The 20952-nt window shown below is 41.9% G+C and overlaps 1 long non-coding RNA gene across 1 annotated transcript; it reads left to right on the forward strand.

The window, feature by feature from the left end:
• The first annotated feature begins 18357 nt into the window (after positions 1 to 18357).
• Positions 18358 to 20276, forward strand: LOC149390270 (uncharacterized). Its single transcript, XR_016300066.1, has 2 exons — positions 18358 to 18686; positions 19274 to 20276. It is a non-coding gene; the product is annotated as an uncharacterized LOC149390270 (long non-coding RNA).
• Positions 20277 to 20952: the final 676 nt, after the last annotated feature.

The following is a 20952-nucleotide window of genomic DNA, read 5'->3' on the forward strand; positions in this document are numbered from 1 at the left end:
TTATCTTCTTTGGGCCCCAAGCCCACTTCTCTGGCTAACGGTTTACACTTGGAAGTGGGACAATAGTGTCAAAGTTTTGTGAAATTTCACAAATATCAATTTTTGTTAATGCTTTATTTTAATTATACCGACTTCCAAAAATACAATTTTTTTTTTGAAACTCTACACCGTAAACAAAATTTTGGAAAACTCTTGTATAAATTTGAAATGTAGGTATTTTTGGCCTTAAAACCTTTTTCTATATTCGTAAAATAAGTTTTAAAAATCAGAACACATAATTTCTTGGACATTATGGGTTTCAAATACAAGAGTTTAAAATATATAAATTAACATTTAAAATTCTAAAAGTTTTTTTAATAGCTTTGCACTTGTTCACTTTTTGACCTAAAATAATATGAATAGCAATGGGTGTTGGTGTGGGACTTCGTCCTATTTAGGCCAAGTCCTAAACTTTATTTGAGGAGCTTAGGCCCACCTCTAAATCAATTAAAATTGGACCTCAAAGGCTCGAGAAGCAACGTTTGGTCGTTTTATGACAAGTAATGACCACTTCGGCGATCCAAGGAGAATGAGCAGTAGACGACGAGGCGATAAAAACAACACCTCGGACACACGATCTCCATAAATGTTGATAAAATGATTCTAGAAGCCTTGACCAGCTCTACGGTCAAAGATGTGGAGCAGGTCGTATTCGCACGAAGCAGAACTACGTGGAAGAAGTTACACATTCAGAAGATACTCTATCTCCTCCATGCGCAGGAAGATCAATTCAACACTACGTGTCGCACGATCCAGGGACGAAAGAAGATCATGGCGACGTTGTACCGAAGATGACGAAAGAAGTAGGGATGCAAGAACGACTGTAAATAGAGCCTCGACTCCCAGAAAATGCACGCACAACCGCTCCTCGAACACATTTATATACACACATTTTTGTCTTAAAATCTTCATTTTCACTTTGTCACGTCTTCATTCTTGTTATATACAAATTATATTGTACTTACTATATCAATTATAAATAAAGTCATGTTCATTATTATTTACAAGTTGTTATTTCGAGATCTCGTTAATTCAAATCCATTCATGAAAATCCGTGACCATTTCTTTTCTCCTCAAACAAATCTAAATAGGCTAGAAATTAAGTTTTGACCCCTTGACAGTCTTACTGATTACACCTATTATGTTACTCGTACCTGCCTCAATTTTTTACCCGTTATCCAGATCCGTATACCCGGTATTTGAAATGGGCCGGATAACAGGAATACCTACAGGTAAAAAATGATGGATCCGCTATCCGTTTCTATGCCTTTAAAAATCAGGTACCTAGTCCGATAGACTCATTTACTTGTTAAAATAAAAAACCAACAAAACAAATATTCAAATAACCAATATTCAACATAACAACAACAAACAATACCATATTCCATTAGTGTTTTGCAATTCAGTGCAGTAGTCATTTTCCCGAAACTTTGATACTCCAAGTGTGGATTGAGTCGAAACCTTTGCTCAAGAAAGTTCTTAGCTAACCATGTGCTACTCACAAGGTTATTGTCGAACACTGTTGTCGGCCCGTCTCGGACCGACGAGGAAAAAGACATCACTTCGACCCACGCGACCGGCGCGAGGCCTTTGACGGCGGAGCCTTGCCTCAGCCATTGGCCGGCCCAAACCAATGGCCGGCCCAAGTTCCAGCCGGCCAATGGCCGGCCATATGCTCAGCCGGCCCATGGCCGGCCCAAGGGTCTCACTCGGCCATTGGCCGAGGCAAAGCTTCAGCCAGCCAATGGCCGGCCCAGTTCACTCGGCCATTGGCCGAGGCAAAGTTTCAGTCGGCCAATGGCCGACCCAAGGGTCTCACTCGGCCATTGGCCGAGGCAAAGCTTCAGCCGGCCAATGGCCGGCCCAGTTCACTCGGCCATTGGCCGAGGCAAAGTTTCAGTAGGCCAATGGCCGACCCAAGGGTCTCACTCGGCCATTGGCCGAGGCAAAGCTTCTGCCGGCCAATGGCCGGCCCAGTTCACTCGGCCATTGGCCGAGGCAAAGTTTCAGTAGGCCAATGGCCGACCCAAGGGTCTCACTCGGCCATTGGCCGAGGCAAAGCTTCAGCCGGCCAATGGCCAGCCCAGTTTACTCGGCCATTGGCCGAGGCAAAGCTTCAGCCGGCCAATGGCCGACCCAACCTTGCTCACTCGGCCAAGGGGTCTTCAAACCACCCTTTGGCTGCCTATAAATACAGGGGCCGCTCCCCTAGTCCAGGTAATCCGAATTTGAGTACTGAAACGCTGTCGAACTCATACCTCGCTCGTTTCTCTCAAGTCTCGGCCTCTAAACACTTACACCTCCTATATCCACCTTAATCCCACTAATGTTGAGCGTCGGAGAGGTAAACAGGGGCACCCCCCCTGTTTCCCCTTTGTAGTTCACAATCTCTTTCTTGCTTTTCAGGTATCGAGACAAGGTGAGCTACACCCACAGCTAAGGGACGACTTGGGATACCAAGTCCGACACGCTCGAGCTGGAGTGAGACCACTTGGTCCGGCCTTGGGTCTAACCACTCTGGGCTCCTAAATAGTTGTCCGAAAAACAGCGACAACATTTTGGCGCTAGAAGGAGGGGCTCTCTCGACCTTGGCAACACATCCCCTCTACCAGTCTTCTTCTCACTTCTACGACTCTCGAGAGATGAGTCGTAGCCCCGCCACCTCCGTGGGCGCCCGAGCGACTAGCTCGAGGCGCGACCTCCAAAGCTCCGCGCACCGTCTCGAAGGGCAACCTCGTGATAATGAGGGCCAGCCCCGAGACCTGGCGAATGACCCCGAGGCCGCAGTCCGAGAGGACACGGCTCGAAGGCTCGCCGAGCTCCTAGACCGCCCCGGCGTCACCGGCGCGCTCATCGCTGACCTCCTCGACTCCAACAATGTCGATGACATCAACCACGAGACCAACCTCGACCACGCTATTCACGAAAGTGGACACACGCGCACGCCTCCAAGGGGACACCCTCGGGCGGCCACGTCGAAACGTCAACTTTCTGATGAGCACGCGCACGCGCCCTCGAGGGGACACCCTCGGGCGACCACGTCAAGGCTCCGAAGCTCACGCAATACCCGAGAACGCTCAGTCTCGAGGTCCCGAAAGGGACGATCCAAGCTCTCCATCCGCGTCCAAAACCCTCGTGCAGGCTCTACGTGAGTCCTCGAGTCGAGTTCGAGTCCACGAGTCGACTGGTACTCCTCGTGCTGACTCTTCACATGTCTCCTCGAGATGAATTCATTCCTCGAGTTGAGCTACGAGTCCGCGAGTCGACCGATGCTCCTCGCGCCGACTCTTCACGAAACTCCTCGTGCAGGCTCTACGTGAGTCCACGAGTCGAGTTCGAGTCCACGAGTCGACTGGTACTCCTCGTGCCGACTCTTCACATGTCTCCTCGAGATGAATTCATTCCTCGAGTCGAGCTACGAGTCCGCGAGTCGACCGATGCTCCTCGCGCCGACTCTTCACGAAACTCCTCGTGCAGGCTCTACGTGAGTCCTCGAGTCGAGTTCGAGTCCATGAGTCGACTGATACTCCTCGTGCCGACTCTTCGCGTGTCTCCTCGAGATGAATTCATTCCTCGAGTCGAGCTACGAGTCCGCGAGTCGACCGATGCTCCTCGCGCCGACTCTTCACGAAACTCCTCGTGCAGGCTCTACGTGAGTCCTCGAGTCGAGTTCGAGTCCACGAGTCGACTGATACTCCTCGTGCCGACTCTTCACATGTCTCCTCGAGATGAATTCATCCCTCGAGTCGAGCTACGAGTCCGCGAGTCGACCGATGCTCCTCGCGCCGACTCTTCACGAAACTCCTCGTGCAGGCTCTACGTGAGTCCTCGAGTCGAGTTCAGTCCACGAGTCGACTCGTACTCCTCGTGCCAACTCTTCACATGTCTCCTCGAGATGAATTAATTCCTCGAGTCGAGCTACGAGTCCGCGAGTCAACCGATGCTCCTCGCGCCGACTCTTCATGAAACTCCTCGTGCAGGCTCTACGTGAGTCCTCGAGTCGAGTTCGAGTCCACGAGTCGACTGATACTCCTCGTGCCGACTCTTCACATGTCTCCTTGAGACGAATTCATTCCTCGAGTCGAGCTACGAGTCCGCGAGTCGACCGATGCTCCTCGCGCCGACTCTTCATGAAACTCCTCGTGCAGGCTCTACGTGAGTCCTCGAGTCGAGTTCGAGTCCACGAGTTGACTGATACTCCTCGTGCCGACTCTTCACATGTCTCCTCGAGACGAATTCATTCCTCGAGTCGAGCTACGAGTCCGCGAGTCGACCGATGCTCCTCGCACCGACTCTTCACATGTCTCCTCGAGACGAGCTCATTCCTCGAGTCGAGCTACGAGTCCGCGAGTCGACCGATACTCCTCGCGCCGACTCTTCACGAAACTCCTCGTGCAGGCTACATAAGCCCTCGAGTCGAGTTCGAGTCCACGAGTCGATCGACACTCCTCGTGGCAACTCCACATGTCTCCTCGAGATGCGTTCATTCCTCGAGTCGAGTTTGAATCCACGAGTCGACGAGCTACTCCTCGTGGCAACTCCACATGTCTCCTCGAGATGCGTTCATTCCTCGAGTCGAGTTCGAATCCACGAGTCGACAAGCCACTCCTCGTGCCGACTTCACACGCCTCCTCGAGTCGAGTTCGAGTCGACGAGTCGACAAGCTACGCCTTGTGCCGACCCCACATGGCTCCTCGAGATGAGTTCATTCCTCGAGTCGAGTTCGAACCCACGAGTCGACCGATAATCCTCGTGCCGATTCTTTACGAAACTCCTCGTGCAGGCTCTACGTGAGTCCTCGAGTCGAGTTCGAGTCCACGAGTCGATTGATACTCCTCGTGCAGGCTCTACGATGTCTCCTCGAGATAAATTCATTCCTCGAGTCGAGCTCCGAGTCCGCGAGTCGACCGATACTCCTCGCGACGACTCTTCACGAAACTCCTCGTGCAGGCTCTACGAGAGCCCTTGAGTTGAGTCCCGAGTCCACAAGACAACTGACCACTCCTCGTGCAGGCTCTACGAGAGCCCTCGAGTTGAGTCCCGAGTCCACAAGCCAACTAACCACTCCTCTTGCAGGCTTTACATGAGTCCTCGAGTTGAGTCCCAAGTCCATAAGTCAACTAACTATTCCTCGTGCAGGCTCTACATGAGCCCTCGAGTTGAGTCTTGAGTCCGCGCTCGCCGCCCAGCTCGTGGGCCGAAAGGCAACGAGTTACAAATGGGTTCAAGGTCTGCGTCCGCTGGGCGTATCTGGTCTAGCCAGCGTCCACGGGAAACCTCGCCACACAAAAGTGGCATCGCGCTCGCCGCCCAGCTCGTGGGCCGAAAGGCAACGAGTTACAAATGGGTTCAAGGTCTGCGTCCGCTGGGCGTATCTGGTCTAGCCAGCGTCCACGGGAAACCACGCCACACAAAAGTGGCATCGCGCTCGCCGCCCAGCTCGTGGGCCGAAAGGCAACGAGTTACAAATGGGTTCAAGGTCTGCGTCCGCTGGGCGTATCTGGTCTAGCCAGCGTCCACGGGAAACCTCGCCACACAAAAGTGGCATCGCGCTCGCCGCCCAGCTCGTGGGCCGAAAGGCAACGAGTTACAAATGGGTTCAAGGTCTGCGTCCGCTGGGCGTATCTGGTCTAGCCAGCGTCCACGGGAAACCTCGCCACACAAAAGTGGCATCGCGCTCGCCGCCCAGCTCATGGGCCGAAAGGCAACGAGTTACAAATGGGTTCAAGGTCTGCGTCCGCTGGGCGTATCTGGTCTAGCCAGCGTCCACGGAAAACCTCGCCACACAAGTGTGGCATCGCGCTCGCCGCCCAGCTCGTGGGCCGATAGGCAACGAGTTACAAATGGGTTCAAAGGCTTGCGTCCGCCAGGGCGTATCTGGTCTAGCCAGCGTCCACGGAAAACCCGGTCACGCAACGTGACACCGAGGCCCCCCGAGGCCCAAGCCGTGCTAATCGATCATGCCTTCATTGGTAGGTCGAGAAAACAAGCCGCGCACAACAAAGACGTGCAAATCGATTACGCCTTCGTTGGTAAGTCGAGGAAATAAGCCACGCGCAACAAAAGCCGTCCCTCGTGACGCATAAAGGCCGTCCCTCGTGACGCACAAAGCCGTCCTTCGTGACGCACCGATGCCATCCCTCGCGATGCATTGAAAGCCCTTCTACAATGCGACCACAAACCCGAGAGCGTTTGTCCTGGGTCCGCACATCAATGCAAGCACTGAGTTTCCGCTCGACCTACGCTCGACCAGAAACTCGGGGGGCTAATGTTGTCGGCCCGTCTCGGACCGACGAGGAAAAAGACATCACTTCGACCCACGCGACCGGCGCGAGGCCTTTGACGGCGGAGCCTTGCCTCAGCCATTGGCCGGCCCAAACCAATGGCCGGCCCAAGTTCCAGCCGGCCAATGGCCGGCCATATGCTCAGCCGGACCATGGCTGGCCCAAGGGTCTCACTCGGCCATTGGCCGAGGCAAAGCTTCAGCCGGCCAATGGCCGGCCCAGTTCGCTCGGCCATTGGTCGAGGCAAAGTTTCAGTCGGCCAATGGCCGACCCAAGGGTCTCACTCGGCCATTGACCGAGGCAAAGCTTCAGCCGGCCAATGGCCGGCCCAGTTCACTCGGCCATTGGCCGAGGCAAAGTTTCAGTAGGCCAATGGCCGACCCAAGGGTCTCACTCGGCCATTGGCCGAGGCAAAGCTTCAGCCGGCCAATGGCCGGCCCAATTCACTCGGCCATTGGCCGAGGCAAAGCTTCAGTCGGCCAATGGCCGACCCAAGGGTCTCACTCGGCCATTGGCCAAGGCAAAGCTTCTGCCGGCCAATGCCCGGCCCAGTTCACTCGGCCATTGGCCGAGGCAAAGTTTCAGTAGGCCAATGGTCGACCCAAGGGTCTCACTCGGCCATTGGCCGAGGCAAAGCTTCAGCCGGCCAATGGCCGGCCCAGTTCACTCGGCCATTGGCCGAGGCAAAGCTTCAGTCGGCCAATGGCCGACCCAAGGGTCTCACTCGGCCATTGGCCAAGGCAAAGCTTCTGCCGGCCAATGGCCGGCCCAGTTCACTCGGCCATTGGCCGAGGCAAAGTTTCAGTAGGCCAATGGCCGACCCAAGGGTCTCACTCGGCCATTGGCCGAGGCAAAGCTTCAGCCGGCCAATGGCCGACCCAACCTTGCTCACTCGGCCAAGGGGTCTTCAAACCACCATTTGGCTGCCTATAAATACAGGGGCCGCTCCCCTAGTCCAGGTAATCCGAATTTGAGTACTGAAACGCTGTCGAACTCGTACCTCGCTCGTTTCTCTCAAGTCTCGGCCTCTAAACACTTAAACCTCCTATATCCACCTCAATCCCACTAATGTTGAGCGTCGGAGAGGTAAACAGGGGCACCCCCCCTGTTTCCCCTTTGTAGTTCACAATCTCTTTCTTGCTTTTCAGGTATCGAGACAAGGTGAGCTACACCCACAGCTAAGGGACGACTTGGTATACCAAGTCCGACACGCTCGAGCTGGAGTGAGACCACTTGGTCCGGCCTTGGGTCTAACCACTCTGGGCTCCTAAATAGTTGTCCGAAAAACAGCGACAACATTTTGCCATTGGCCGGCTGAAGCTTCAGCCGGCCAATGGCCGACCCAACCTTGCTCACTCGGCCAAGGGGTCTTCAAACCACCCTTTGGCTGCCTATAAATACAGGGGCCGCTCCCCTAGTCCAGGTAATCCGAATTTGAGTACTGAACGTTGTCGCACTCGTACCTCGCTCGTTTCTCTCAAGTCTCGGCCTCTAAACTCTAAACCCTCTACAAACCACCTCAATCCTACTAATGTTGAGCGTCGGAGAGGTAAACAGAGGCAACCCCTCTGTTTCCCCTTTGTAGTTCACACCTTTTTGTTCACATTTCAGGTGCTTGGACGAGATAGAGATCACCTACAACTAAGGGACCACTTGGGATACCAAGCCCGACACGCTCGAGTCGAGACGAGACCACTTAGTCCGGCCTTGGGTCTAACCGTCTGCGACTCCTAAATCGTTGTCCGAAAAACTGCGACAACAAACACATTTTCATAATTGTGTTCATCTATTAGAGTATTAATCTTAACCGCCTTTAAGTCTGAATTCTAAACTCGTGAATAGATAATCCACTTATAACCCAACCCTTTGCATTTGGCTCTTACTCTGATATAGTCGTTGGCCAGGTACTAAAACTCTTTATCTTCTTTAATGAAAATTTCTATCAGATTATATCGAAGATGATCAATAGTGTGAAATAGTATACCGAGTTTCAGCTTGAAGTCTTCGAATGTTGACTGAGGATTGTACTCTCTCTTTATTCATCGTTGACTACTCATCCTCCTCTATACACACACTATTGAGGTCACTCTCAAACCCTTAGCCATTTGACTCCTCATCACCAACAACTCATTCGTTGCAGATTTCGTCGACGACGTACAACTACTTGTTCGGTTCAATCGAGTTATGCTCCTCTTCTAGGTTTAAAATTACCGCCATCACCACCTCGTTGATGCTTGTCCGTTCGTTACCAATTTATGATTTCGAATTAAAAGCATATCCTAACCATGCTCATTTATCTTTAATGGGTATGGGTAAAAAATCCTACAGGGTTCAAGATAATCGATAGGTATATTTTATTCATTTAATATTGTATATTTAATGAACAAATAAACAAATCTTAAAAAAATACACTAAAATCAATAAATCGTACGCCAAAATTTGTTTAGAATTAAAAAAATATAGAATAATTTTGAACGAGTAGGGTATGGGTCTTATGTAGGATACTTAAAAATCATACCCTACCCAATATAATTTTTAATGGGTAGTATTTGTATCTTATTCATTTTTCATTTACTTGGTAAGACCCTACTTATGAAGGGTAGAATCTTGTAGGTACGTGGGTACGTGAGTAAAATTTCTATCCTTACTTCTATGAGGGTCATTTTGTTTTATGACCTTAAATGAAATTTTTAATATCACACAAATGCCCTTTTCTTTTTGTAATAAGTTTAAAATTATAAATATTTTATTTAAGAAAACCTTAATAAAACAAACAATAAAAAAACGCGTTCTCCCCCAGCTCCACCATCGCCGCCACCATCCCTGGCGACCTCCACCATCAACATATTCAGCGACCTTCGTCGTAATCATCTATGGCGGCCTCCGCCGCCAACGTCTTTGGTCAGAAAATTATTTTATTATAAAATATGCTTACATTATAAATGAAATTTTTAATATCACACAAATGCCCTTTTCTTTTTGTAATAAGTTTATAATTATAAATATTTTATTTAAGAAAACCTTAATAAAACAAACAATAACAAAAATGCATTCTCCCCCAGCTCAACCATCGCTATCACCATCCCTGGCGACCTCCACCGTCATCATCTTCAGCAACCTTCGTCGTAATCATCTATGGCGGCCTCCGCCGTCAACATCTTTGGTCAGAAAATTATTTTATTATTAAATATGCTTATATTATAACACATTTAGAATTGTAACATTACTCTCTAAATTTATCTTTTAATCATTATAGATGTATAAATGTTAATGTTTATCGAGTTTGAATCAATAATAATTAGAAATCATGTTCAATTCATGGTTTTCGCGATACCTACGTTAAGAGCACAAACAATAGTCAACTAGTCCAACTTGGTCGGCTGGAGCTAGTCCCATTGGGCCAGTCGGACCGGTCATGCCAGTTTGACCAGTCATATATATATATATATATATATATATATATATATATATATATATATATATATATATATAAATAATTTTATGGAAAATTAACTTTTTCATTTGTTTAAATAATCAATAATTTTCACATTACTTTGTTGATAAGTGAATGTGTCAGTTTTTATCATGACGTTTAGTTGAATTAAAATAATTTTATTAGTATGAGAATTTAAATTAAAAATCTAATGTTAATTTTCTTGTATATGGTGCGATTTCTCTTGTATAACTCGTTCCATTGTTATAGGTAGGATTGTTGAGGTTGTTATTTATTTTTTATACGAGGGGAGTAAAAAAAGAAAGATGAGAGCTCATATCTCAAAGAATGAAGATATTAAGCGCATATTACTAGATGACGAAAAGTGTGTGACAATTTTCTATTTACTCAATAGAATATCCGAAAGACTTCAGATTGATAAAGAAGTTACATACTTGAAATTGAGTTACAAGTGTCCAACGTAAAAAATGATAGCGCCTAAATTTATTTTAGATGATATCGATGTAAAATGTTATCTTGTGGATCGATGTAGCACGTCGCAATGCAAAAATATGTTTCATGTTGAGCTTATTACGAAAAACCAAGACAAAGGTTAGGCGAAATTTGTTTTACATATTAATAGTGGAAAATATTCATTTTTTTATTTAATGGAATATATAAACAAAATTTCATATTCATTAATCTTGTATTCACTTAAAAAAAATATCATACTCATACTCATTCTTATAAACTTGTAGGCAATAATAAAACTCGAAATCAAAATGAAGATACCATTCGAGATGAATTTTTCGATGTTGACATAGAGCCCTTATGATGTTGCTTGTACACCAAGTTGAGCGCATGAATATATTTCATCGCCGGATCAATAACATGTGTTTCAAGGTGAGGATATTCGATAATCATTGCGAGATATTAGAAATTGAAAAAAATTGTTTATCTTTTACCTTCGAAGATGGTGTGGATAATTCAACCGCTGAAGAATTTGCAAGCAAAAATTAAGTAAAACAACTTGGTGCTCAATGTTTTATTAAAAGCTTGTTTTGATTATCATGTATTTGGGAATATTGCCCATTTGAAGATAATAAATAAACATGAATGATTACTTAATTGGATAAAAATTTTACTTTATTGGCATCATATGATTAGTGGGTTGAGTTATGAAATCAGAATCAATAACAACTATCTTCCATAGCCTCCGTATTAAACTGAATCATGTTCTAGGCACCTGAATTCGGGCGGTGAGCTAAAACATGGTCGATGACTAATACACGCTTGGAAAACTGTATCTAAAGTCATATATGTGGAACACGAGTGAAGGATGATCACTTTGTGGGAGCATTCTGTACTTTTGGTAAGTGTACCACCCGGACATGCTTTGGTTGTAGATGTCGTTTAAGTACCATTACGGCACACTAGCGGGGGTCGCTTATGATGGTCACAATGAGACTTGATCTAAATCCTGAAGTGATGATGGACTTCTAGTTCATATTGCCGGGCTCTTTGACTCGTTCCTTAAAGGCTACTGAGACGCTGATTAAAATTATGTCTTGGGAATTCGGAATATGATCTGAGAAGAAAGTGTTTGACAGATACGAAATATGATCTGAGAAGAAAGTGTTTGACAGATACGGAATCCAGCCTTCCTGAAAGAAGGTTAATGTTCACTCACCTGTTGATTCCATAACCGATAGATTGCTAGCACTTTCAAAATAAGTAACGTTCGGAATAATCTTTCGCTGGAGAAGCAACGGTGCTAAGGGTATATATGTATCAAGAAATGTATAGCGGAATAATTGACTTTTCTCGATACGAGTTGAACCTAGAGAATCTTGATCACGAACTGACTAGATCAATGGACACTTTTCAGGATGAGTAAATATAATTCTAGTATAAAGGAGAGTTTAGTCTTGGCTTACATGGTGGAGTAAGAGAAATGACTTTTTCGTCTTTTTCATCGGAATTGTTAAGCTTCTATTACTAGGTCCATAATCTCTTATTCGGCTTCGATAAAGACGAATAAGAACTCTTAAGTAATAATGAATTTCATTATTACAATCTCACAAGCTGTAATAGGTATTGACAACATTAAATTTAGAACACTGGTATTTGGTGAATTAGTATATTATTTATAGTAGAATTTTTTATTTATTGTTGGATAAAGCAAATAATCAATTAATTAGTTATTTGTTGGACTAAGTAAATAAAATTAATTGGGTTTTCGGTGACTGGGCCTTGCAATTGATGAAAGTCAAATTTCCTAGCGCCATGCACTAGGATTTGCGTTTTTCATGTTGGCCATGTGCCTTCATGAATGATTTTTATGTATTAGTATTTACCAATATTTTCTCTTTAGTTTGAATAAAGGAGACAAAATAATATTTAAGGAAATAAGATATTATCCTTTATTCTCTTTCATGAATATTTAGAGATAATATATTTAAAAGGAAATAATATATTCGCCTTTATTCTCTCATGAATAAATGTTCTCTATCTAAAATATTAATAAAATATCCTAGATATTGATCTGACGTATGAGAGAAAAAGTAAGATTCATAAGATGAGATCCAAAGGCTGAGATTAATCCATTAATGTGAACACATAGTGTGAACACAATAAATGAGAATAATATATTCTGGTAGGTTCCAGAAATATTTTCTTCTACTACTATAAATAGGGGTTCATGAGAAGGCAAAAATCAAGTTCTTGGAGTTGCAAAATTCGTCCAACCTAGCTTGGTGTTGTCGAATTCTTTTCTCTCTTCTCTCCCTCGAAATTTTGGTATTCCATTCATAGAAAATAAGAGTGAGATCTGAAACACCATAGTTTCAGATCTAGTGAGATAAATAGAGTGAACTCACATATTATTCTTATGCGTCCGAAGATTACGTTTCGAAAGACTAATGTGTCATTGAGGCGAAACGAAGAAGATCCCGAAAGTTTCAGAGACATCCCGGAGGTCTGATCGTAGAAGATGACGCTAGAAAGCTGAGACGAGACGAGAAGAAGACGAGGAGCTCGAAGAGATCCCGATTCGAAAAACTTAAGGAGAAACCCGTAAGTTTTCTATAACTCATCTCTTTAAATTGGTTGTTTGACATATATGCTCTCATGGTAAAATTAATTAAAGAAAACTAGATCTTGTTTTAATAATCATTAAATTTATTAACTTAAGATTGTTAGGAATTCTTGCCCACGACAAGATGCTTTTGTAAATTCTCGCTTAATTATTAATAAAATAAAGTTTTGTCATTTATAATTTATTTGAATCAAAAGCATTATTTCTTATATATTAAGATTTATCAAACATTCATCAACTCATAGTCTCCGTATCGAACTGAGTCACATGCACGACATCTGAGTTTGGATGGTGAACTAAAACTAGTCGATGATTGATTCAAGGCTGGGTAACTGAATCTGAAATCATATATGTGGAACACAACTGAAGGTTGATCACTTAGTGGAAGCATTCTACGATTGTGGTAAGTGTACGACCCAGACAGGTCTTGGTGTTAGATGTGTCGTTTAAGGACCGTTATGACACACTAACCGAGGTTGCTAATGATGGTCACACTGAGACTTGATCTAAATCCTGAAGTGATCATGGACACTGGATCATGTTACCACACTCTTTGACTCATTCGCTAAAAGACCACTATCATGCTAATCACAGCTTATGTCTTGGGAGTTTCGGAACATGGTTTGAGTGGAAAGTGATTTACAAATATGGAATCCAGCCTTCTTGAAAGAAGTTAAATGTCCTCTCACTTAAGGGTTGATTCCAGAACCGATAGATTGCACACTTTCAAAGTTTGTACATTCGGAAGAATCTTTCGCTGGGGAAGCAACAATGCTTAGGGCTTATAGGTGTCAAGAAAAGTATAACGGAATAATTGACTTTTCTCGACACGGGATGAACCTGGAGGATCATGATCATGAACTGACTGTGGACACTCGTCACGATGAGTAAATATAATTCTAGTGCTAAGGAGGATTCAGTCTTGGCTTGCAAGGTGGAGTCTGATAAAGATTAGACAAATCGATGTGGAAAAGAGAAATGACTTTTTCGTCTTTTCATCGGATTTTTTAAGCTTCTAATACTACGTCCATAGTCCCCGATTCGGCTCTGATAAAGTCAAATAAGAAATTTCGAATAATAATGTTTCGTTATTATAATCTCACAAGCTGTAATTGTGATTGACAATATCAATTCTGAAATATGAGGATTTGCAGAATTATATAATTATTTATGGTAGTATTTATTACTTGATCAAGTAAATAATTAGTCAATTACTTATTTGTTTATTGTTAGACCAAGTAAATAAATAATTAATTGGGTTTTAAACAATTGAGCCTTGCACAAAATGAGGTAGACGAATTTTTTGGGATTTGAGCACAAGGATTTGCATCATCCCTCTTGGCCGTGTGTGTCAAATTCGTCGATCATAATATTGGTACTTACCAATATATTCTCTTTAGTAGTTTAAACAAAGGATGGAGAAAATATTTAAAAGAAATTAAGATATTGTCATTTATTCTCTTTCATGAATATTAGTAGAGAATAATATTTAAAAGGAAATAAGATATTATCATTTATTCTCTCTCATGAATATTAATAGAGAATAATATTTAAAAGGAAATAAGATATTTTCATTTATTATCTCTCATGAATATTATGAGAGAATAATATTTGAAATGAAATAAGATATTGTCATTTATTCTCTCTCATGAATATTATGAGAGAATAATATTTAAAAGGAAACAAGATATTGTCATTTATTCTCTCTCATGAATATTTAGAGATAATAATATTTAAAAGGAATAAGTTACTTCTTTTATTCTATCATAATTAAATATTCTCTATTTAAACATAAAATAAAATCTCATAGATATTTATCTGATGACTAAGAGAGAAAGTATGATGCATGAGATGAGATCCAATGGCTAAACTTTGATTCACTAGTGTGAACACAATAAAATGAAATAATATATTTTGGAAACTACCAAGAATATATCATTTCCACTACTATAAATTGAGGTTCATGAATGAAAAAAACAAGTGATTTGCATTAGAAAAATTCGACCAAGAGCTCTCTCCCTCTCTCTACCCTTCTTGGAACTCCGTGATTTCAATCCCATAAACACAGTGCGATCTATACACCTTGTTCTAGATCGTAGTGAGATAAAGATTATGCCCACTCATCTTTCTTATTCGCCTCAGAGATTACGTCTAGGTAGACTACGGTATCGTCATTGTCGAGTCTAGATCGTCGAGGAGTAAGCTTGAAGATAGTCTTTATAAGGCTGAAGACAGAGGAGTGAAAGCTTGAAGATTCTGTAGCTGATTCAAATCATGTGAGTCTCTCTGAATCTTTAAACCTTGCTCTTATTGGTTGCTTGACATCACTTTCATGAATAATTAATAAGTAAATCTAGATCTTGTTAGATAACCATAATATTAATTAGGTCTTGTTAGTGCAATTAATTAATTTCGTAACTAATATGGTTATCAAGGTGCAATGATCACCAACAAAGATAGCTTAATTAATTATCTTTTCCGCACGGTTATTAATTTTGGGTGCACAATCACCAACACTGTAGACAAGTCGACACCGAAACTTTATGTGTTGAAGTGCATCGTTCCGGATCGCAAATGGTCATTGCGAGCAGCAAAAGTAAGAGATTCAAGTCGTTTCTCCCTCCGATCGTACAACAAAAATCCTATTTGTTCTTCTAGTTCAATAGATAGGAGAAATCGACAAGCAATGTCAAGATTCCTTGCTGGTATGCCAACAAAAGAGTGCGTGGGTCGGCTTTACACTCATGTCCCGAGACATATGATGCTAAAGATGAAAATTCACAGAGTGAGAGTAAGATACTATAAATCTTGAAAGGGCAGACAAATTGATGCCAATGATATTAGTGGAGACTCTGTGAAAAGTTTTGAGAACCTTTTTAGATACTTATACATGATAAAGATGGTGAATCCTCACATAGTCACACATCTACAGGTAGACAAAAATCAGAAGTTCAAGTATCTCTTTGCAGCTTTGGGAAGCGTGTATTGACGAATACAACACAATGCGAAAAATAATTGTTGTTGATAGAATGTTTCTGAAAACAAAATAAAAAAGGTGCATTACTCATCGCTACTGCACATGATGGAAACTACTATCAATATCCACTTGCATGGGGAGTAGTTGATTATGATAATGATGACTCGTGGAATCGGTTTACGACCAAATTTGAAGAGCTTCATTTCATATAGACGTCAGAGCGTAAGCAATGTGCTTCATCAGATCTACACGAAAGATGAACACGGATCTTGTGCGTGGCACCTTTCTCAAAATATAAATAATGAGTCATTGGTAACAATGAGAATAATAGTAGCAAGGGAAAAGGAAAGAAGAATGGAAATGGAAAAGGCAAGGAAAAAGGAAAGGACAAGGAAAATGATCATGTTGTGAAAAAGTTCATGAAATTTGTTGCAACGTATACGGATGTTGAGTTTCATGATCTTTGCTCCGAATTGAAGAGAATGTATGATAAAATTGCGATTAATCATTTGTTTTATTTTAACTTATTTTATAAATCTAATTTTTTTTAATCATCCATTAGATACCCACGTATTGCTAACTATATTAAGTAGAAAGTAGATGTAAATAAATGGGCAAGGTGCTTATTTCAATGCAATCGTTACAACATCTTAACCACAAACGGTGTTGTGCCAATCAATGCCGTGTTGAGAAGATCGTGAATGTACTCGCTAATACCTTTGATGGATGTGATCATTGACAAAATCTCGAAAATTTTTAATAGGACTTGAAAGGAATCAGCAACCGGATCCTCTTCACAAGTCTTAACTCCTAAGATTGAAAAAGTATTGCATGAAAGGTACTAGCTATGTTTTAGCTAAAGAGTTAAAATAGAAGCACACTTGGTATTACTTTACAAGAACATACAATTGTTTCTTGGTCGATATACATAGGCAAACTTGCACATGCAAAGTATTTGACATTGATAAGATTCCGTCCCCACATGCGTTAGCAGCATTTGTTGATGAAACACATAAATTTCACACACTATGTTCAACACACATCAGTTCCCTAGTGCATTTATTTAATGTATTTATTAAATAAACTAAAGAAAAATAAAATGCGCGACATTTTTTCGCTAATTTGAAATTTGAATTTCGAATTTAAGCGACACACTTGAGTGCAATTAGGCACGTGTCATATCGTTTTCATATCAATATGACATGTGTATGTGACGAGTGGGTTGAAGTTTGAGATTCTTCAGCGTGTCTGTTGAGATTCCTAATTAAGTGGGGAATTTTTAACTGATGACGTGATGAGCTCTCAAAATTTGAAAAGTTACTTTCATTTCACTATATATTTCCCTTTGGAGACGGTTACAGGTAAGTTCTCTCATTTTTACTTTTCTTTCATTTCGCTCTAAAAGTATTCTATTTAGATTCTTCAACCTTTTTTCTTGAGTTTGTTCATAGAATTAAGATTTTCATGAGCTCGCCCCTTAGAAAACATATATTTTCATCAGTTCGACCCAAATTTGGCTAAAATGTTTCCAGGTTTGATCCAGATTCTAGGATATCATTTGGACCGATCTGGCTTTTTCTTAGGTTGTTGTAGCTCAAAACATACTAAAGATGTCAAGCTCAAACAAACCCAAACCTCCCCATGAGAAATTAGACGAGGTCGCTCAGGATCTTAGATCTCGCTCGGCTGTCAAGGAGACAGATCTTGAGAAATATTTTGAGGAGTTCGACATTCCTTTGGGAATTCGTCTCGCCTTGTCGAGTTCGAACTTGATGGGGGTGACCATGCATGAGGGCTTTTGTTACGCTTACAAGATATTATTTAAGGAGTGCGGACTCCGCTTTCCCCTTCCTCTTGTCCTATTAGAATACTTGGACTCACTCAAGATTTTTATACCTCAAATGTGTTCAAATTTTCTTAGGACATTTACGTGTCTTTTAATTAGCCAAGGATAAATAAGTGGAGCTGACGCTGAGAGACCTAGCTCGGCTCAGTCATGTGAAACGTGATTCTAAACATGCTTCCAATGTAAGGACAAGCTTTTGCATCACTCGTATTGGAGATTTGGAAATAATAAGCGAGCTTTCGTCGTTACAATTAAATTCTTCAGTAAATTATGGTCCTGTTAGTTTATCGAATTAATTTAAAATATTTTAAGGTAATGGAAAATCTCAAAATAAATAAAGGATTTCTCAAGTTTGTCTCGAATAATAAATTATTTTTCGAAGAAATATTCCAGATATTAATTTAATAAATAAATTCTCAAGAACGAGAATTATTTCTGAGAAACCTTAATTATATTTAAATTAATCGAGAACGAACGAGAAAATTCTCGGTTCGAATCATATAGTTATAATTTGTTTGGTTATGGATTAATTAAATAATTATATAATAAGGACTTAGTTGTAACAATTTTTCTGGAACCATTTGAAATAAAATTTGAGCTCGGGGTCAGTCTGGGTCGGTGAGGAAATGGGGGGATTTAATGAGCAAATAGGAAACTCTTGCTTCATTAAAAGGAATCTCAGTTTCTCTCTCCTCATTACCCATCTTCTTCAATCTTCTTCCCTCTTCTTCTCTTGTCTCCTTCACGCGACCATCTGCAGAAGAAACCGGAGAAAAAAAAAGAGAGAGAAAACAAACAAACAACACCACCAAAAATCATCATCTCCATCTTCTTCTTTGTCATCCACCACAAACTCGGATTACTGAGCCTCTACCTCGCGCGACCTCAAGCCATTAAACTCATCCCACGCGCACGCTCCGCCGTGAAGAGTGAGCCACTGCGAGTTGCCGAGGGCGTCGGACCAGAGGAAAGCGTCGGATAAGAAGGGGAGAAAGATGGCGACGGAGAAGGTAACCTCGTTTCCGAATTTCTCTTCTTCTATTGCCCGGATTTGAGAATAACTAAATGACTAGGGTTTGAATTGGGGTTTTTTTCTTGAGTTGGAATCCGAGATTTATGTTCGTGTTTTGATGATTTCAATGGTGAATCTACTGGTTATGAGTTGTTGGATTGAGGGATTGCTGGTTGATTTTGGATTTTTGCTTGATTTGGGTTTTTGGACGAAATTGGAATTCCTTGGTTGATTCTGGCCGTGTGCATGCATATATATATATATATAAATTTGAGTTTGAATTCGTCTTGAATTTTGGTTGATGATTCTGAATCGTTGTTTGGTTGAACTCGCTTGTGGACATTTTCTCTCGTTGGTTTGAGGTTAGCCGAGGCTGTTGGTGGTGTGTATTGGCTGAAAGTTGTTAAGCGTTTTGTTGTGCTTTTGGGTTGAAATGATGTGAAGTTGTTTTTTTATGACGGGTGAATTATGAGAAATCATGGTATTAGTTTATGAGAATTGAAAAAATGGTTTTCATATTTTAATACTATGATTTGATGATTTAATTCGTCTCTTTGTTTGTGAGCTTTGTTGTTGAGAGTTTAGGCTCGATTTAGGTGGGCTGCGCAGAGCCCGTGGCGGCGGTTTGGGACGGCGAGGACGCTGTCCAAGAAATGGCGGAGCTGCCGCGCGAGCGTCGACGACGCGGAAAGCCGAGAGAGTAGGCCGGGTGGGAAAGGCCTTTCGGCTTTGGCTCGGAGGTTCGCAAAGTGTTTGTTTAGTGTTTAGTGAGTCGAGAATTTCCCGAGTCTCGACTCGAGCTAATTACGAACCGTTAATCAGTTTTAAGAGTTGTTTTGATATATATTTATTTGTGGTATTATTATGTTTTTTTTTTATGGATTGTTAAGTATTTTATTTTTTGAGTTAGTTTCGATGTGACCTGTCAAAAAATAATAATGTAATTATTATACTCGTTGCGCTCCCGAGGGCATGGTGACGAAGAGTCGAGCTCCAACGAGAGCTCGACTCGCTCACCATCTCCATCTACAGATAGTTGGGACGCCAGCGTCAGTGAGATGAAAGAGGATATGGGCCGAATGACTGCGAAACAACCTATCATATTAGATAAAAGACGAGTTTAAGAAAACTTACAGTTTTTGGCTCACGAACCGAAAGCTTTCACAATCAGTCTTCGTCTTCAACGTACAAACCTCCACACGATTAGATCTGGAACTTCTCCTTCAAGGACTCGATATGTGATGATATCAAAGTCTTCAGAAACGTAATGTCCGATGAAGATAAGACAAAAGAGTGAGCTTCGTTATACCTCACTAGATCTGGAAACAGAGTGTTTCCGATCTTTCTCTCTTATTTCTAAGAATGGAATTGAAGCAATTCCGAGGGAAGAAGAAGCAAGAAGCTCACAGCCACAAGGAAGGAGGTGTGGGTGTTTTTAGCTGTTTGGCTAGGTTAAATTTTGCTTCACATCAGCCCTCTATTTATAGCAGTTTAAAATGTATATTTATAGAATATTCCAGAATATTCTAAAAGATATATTTCCTTTTATTGTGTTCACACTAGTGGATTAAATCTCAGCCCTTGGATCTCAACAAGTGAATCCTATTTTTTCCCTCATCCGTCGTATCAGTATCTAGGATTTTATTTTATACAACAGTATAAAATATTTTGCTGTTGAGAAAATCTAGGAAAATATATTATCCTAGGTTTTCTCCTAAATATCCTCCTAATATTTAGCCTAAATATTAGGAGAGAATATATGAAAATATATCTCCTATTTATTCTCCTATATTTCAGGAACAGAAAAACAGAAAAAATACTGGTTGCCACATCAGTGCAAAAAAACGTCCAACACCGTAGGGGGAGGCGATTTTTTGCTTTTTCAAGGCCAATAGATTTAAACCCATTAAACACTTATTTATTTGTCCAACAATAAATAATAAGTTTATTTACTTGATCTAGCAATAAATAAACAACTTTACTATAAATATTTATTTAATTCCCAAAATACCCTTTTTGGAATTTAATGCTGTCAATCCGATGAAAAGACGAAGAAGTCCTTAGGGTATATATGTCACATATTATTCTTATTAGAGGTTCTTTATTCGTCTTATCCTATCCGAATCGGGGACTATGGACCTAATAATAGAAGTTTAACAAATCCGATGAAAAGACAGTGCTTAGGGTATATATGTATAAAAAAAGGTATAACGTATTAATTGACCTTTCTCGATACGGGTTGAACCTGGAGGATCTTGATTACG

Source organism: Urtica dioica, chromosome 7 (assembly GCF_054948205.1).
Source record: "Urtica dioica subsp. dioica isolate 48M chromosome 7, U.dioica_male_clone48M_v1_H2, whole genome shotgun sequence".
Taxonomy (NCBI): Eukaryota; Viridiplantae; Streptophyta; class Magnoliopsida; order Rosales; family Urticaceae; genus Urtica; species Urtica dioica.